Source organism: Arachis ipaensis, chromosome B10 (assembly GCF_000816755.2).
Source record: "Arachis ipaensis cultivar K30076 chromosome B10, Araip1.1, whole genome shotgun sequence".
Taxonomy (NCBI): domain Eukaryota; kingdom Viridiplantae; phylum Streptophyta; class Magnoliopsida; order Fabales; family Fabaceae; genus Arachis; species Arachis ipaensis.
Genome location: NC_029794.2, coordinates 79,843,096 through 79,846,990, shown reverse-complemented (window position 1 = coordinate 79,846,990; position 3,895 = coordinate 79,843,096).

The following is a 3,895-nucleotide window of genomic DNA, read 5'->3' as shown; positions in this document are numbered from 1 at the left end:
TTGCCATGCGTGCGCGTCGTCCATGCCTTCGCGTCAGTTGTGCAGTTTCCAATCCGCGCGGTCGCGTGAGCCATGCGTCCGCATCACTGCAATTTCCTCTATGTCGTGCGGTCGCGTGAGCCATGCGTCCGCGTCACTTCTTGCTGGTCATCTCCTTAATTTCTTGTGTTCCTTCCATTCTTGCAAGCTTCCTTTCTAATCTCCAAGTCATTCATGCCCTATAAAGCCTGAAATACTCAACACACAAATCATGGTATTGAATGGAATAAAGGAGAATTAAAATACAAAGTTAAAAGTATGTAGGAAGCATGTTTTGAACCATAAAGTATTTTTAGGGAGGGATTATAAATGCATGCTTATTTAATGAATAAGTGGGTAAAGATTTGATAAAACCATACAATTAAACACAATGTAAACCATAAAATAACGGTTTATCAACCATCAACTTAAACAGCAAATTGAAACAATGTCAAAGAGGATGGATGGACTACAACTTGCAGCAGAGAGCACAACTAATCAACCACCAGTGGTGTGGGGACAGCAGGAGGGAAGCTATGAAGAGCAAAAGCCTGAACAAGTACAGTACATGCACAATCAAGGCTCTGGACAAAATGATTTCCACGGAGACACTTACAACTCATGTTGGAGAAACCACCCCAATCTAAAATGGGGAGAAAACCAGAACCAGCAACCTTGGAAAAGAAACTCAATCCAAAATAACTTCCGCAACACAAACCACCAAAACCACCAAGACACTAACCAAAATCCATACGAAAACCACAAAACAATCAACCTCAATCCAACTTCTATCCACCCAATAACCCATCAACAAACCAAAACAACTTTCACTCCCCATCCACATCCCACACTCAACCAACAGCACCCCAAGATTCCCAAAGGATCTCCAATTTGGAGATGATGATGGAGAAAATGATCAAACATCAAGAATTAGCAAACAAGAACCATGAAGCTTCATTAAGGAATTTCGAGAGACAAATTGGACAATTGTCCAAGCAAACAGCAATTAAAAGGCCAACCAATGCACTGCCAAGTGACACTATTCCCAACCTCAAGGAAGAATGCAAGGCCATTCAAATTAGGAGTGGAAGGACATTGGAGAATAACAAAGAAGTGATGCGGGTGGACACTGTCTCTCAACAAATTTCCTTCGGCAAGTGTACCGAATTTGTCGTCAAGTAAAAGCTCACAATAGAGTGAGGTCGAATCCCACAGGGATTGATTGATCAAGCAACTTTAATTAGAAGAATGTTCTAGTTGAGCAAATCCAGAATTTGGGTTAAGAGTTGCAGAAAATAAAATAGCGAGAATGTAAATAACAAAGAAATAAATGCTAGAATTAAAAGATTGTAAGTAAATGACTGAAAGTAAATTGCAGAATTGTAAATGGGAATGGGGAATTTGCTCATAAAAGTAAATGGCAGAAATTAAAGAGAATAGGTAAGATCAGAGATGGGAAGTTCATTGGGCTCAGGAGATGTTGCAATTCTCCGGATCAAGTTCATTTTCATCTCTTCCTCAATCAATGCACTCATTGAACTCCTTGGCAATCTTAATTGATTGAATTACAAATTCAATCTCTCAAATCTTGATCAATAGCCAATTCCTTGGTCAATTGCTCATGAGAAGAGATGAAGTATGGTCACTGATTATACCACATGCATTTCCCAAATCAAGTATTGAGAGGGTTATAGTCACATACCCATCCAAACCCAATTTGGTCCAGCATGAGAAAGCATTTCTAGCTTGATCTCTTCATTCCTCTTTCAAGGTTCAAAAGAGATCCAAGTTTGAATAGCTTCTTTTCCAAGATAACTACCCAATTGGATGAAGATCGAAAGCTTTCAAGTAGAGAAAAGATAAAAGATAGAAGAAGAATAATGAAAATTAGTATTGATCCATCAAATTACAACAGAGCTCCCTAACCCAATGAAAGGGGTTTAGTTGTTCATAGATCTAGAAAATGAAAACAAAGATGGAGAATACATCATAAAACTAAAAAATGCAGTAAAATACAGAGAGTAGTTCTCTTTTCCACCCCCCCGTAGTACTCCTAAACAATTCAAAGCTACTCCTATATATACTACTTTTCTCAGCTTCTAGTTGGCTCTTCAAGTCTTGGGCCTTTGGATCTTGAGTTTGAAGCAGTTCTCTTCATTTGGGCTTGGCTTTACTTGCAGAAAGAAAATCTGAAGTGGGCAGAGACTTTAGCTCAAGACGTTAGGAGTGTTAAAGTTTAGTGAAAATATGAGTTCGAGAACGTTAGTGACAATCAACTTTCTCACTAACGTCCCTAAGTAAAAGCCACATTAACTTCAACGTTAGTGGCACAAACGTTGCCACTAACATCGCCTCTAAGTCCTTCGCACACGTTATTGAGACTTAACATTCCCAATAACTTTGAAAAGCCCCCTCTGTTCCCACGTGAGAGCCCACATTAACTTAGTTAACGTGGCTCTTTAACGTGGGCTTGCCATCCTTCGAGAATGTTAGTGATACTCAACATTGTCACTAACGTTCCAAGGTGCCCCTATGTCTCACGTTAGAGTCCACGTTAACTAGGTTAACGTGGCTTCTGACGTGGCCATGCTTAGCCATCCCCAACGTTAGTGACAATGTTGAGTGTCACTAACGTTGGGCATTCTTTCACTCATCAACGTTAGCTTCCACGTTAACTAAGTTAACGTGGCTCCTTGGGGGGTTGTGTGGTTGCTTCCAAGGTTAGTGACAATGTTGGGTGTCACTAACGTTGTCGACCACTCTTGCTTCTTACGTTAGCTCCCACGTTAACCAAGTTAACGTGGGAGTTAACGTGGTATGTTTCTCCTTAGGCCAACGTTAGTGACAATGTTAAATGTCACTAACGTTGGCGTTTCTCCCCCTTTCTAACGTTAGAGGCCACGTTAACTAAGTTAACGTGGACTCTAACGTGGCCACTTATGAGCATTTGCCAACGTTAGTGACAATGTTAAGTGTCACTAACGTTGGCTCAACTTCCCCTCTCCACGTTAGAGTTCACGTTAACTTAGTTAACGTGACTCTTAACGTGGTCAACGATGGCTTCGAGAGCGTTCTTAGGATCTTGTTATTAACTTAGTCTCATGAGTGTATCCAAAGCAAAGTATTCAGGGCCAGATAGTTGTCATCCCACCTTATGGTTGAACCAACTTAGCTAACTTATGATCATACCACAAACTCATGAATGTACTCCATAGTATGAACTCTACTCTGGTCTTTTGAAACATAGACATTCTCTCTTCATTTGATTTAAAGGGACAAGCATACAAGTAAGTTAAGTAAGTATGCAATGACATAAAGACTAGCAAACATAGACCTTCTTCAATACCAAAGACTTAAAAGACAGAATTGAAAAAGGTTTAAACATAACATGGAAGCAAGTTCTATTTCATACAAGATCTTCCTTATTTAAAACATAGAGAAAGGTGGAATAAAGAAGGAACTCCACCACCTTTTACTATTGTGGATGTCCATGCTCTTTTCCTTGCTTGTCCTCCTTGTTTCCTCTTGCATTTCCTCGCATCTGTGCCAATCTTGCTTGCTTCCAATCCTCAAGTGCCTTCCTCACTGACTCATGACTCTCTTCCACCCATTGTCTTTCCTTTCGTGCTAATTCATCCTTCATTTCTTCATACCTGGCTATTCATGGATGCAATGTTGGTAGCTGTCCCACTAAGTAGCCGAGCCTGGCTTGAGTGTTTATGTGATGTCCTGTTTCGCTCATGTAAACTCCTTCTGCGAATGCCCTTTGCTCATCCAATAGTTCTGCCTGTTCTATTTGTCTTCGATGCATCTCATGTATGTGTGCCCCTTAATGTGTTTGGATGGTGATTAGCCTCTGGATGGATTCTTGTTGCTC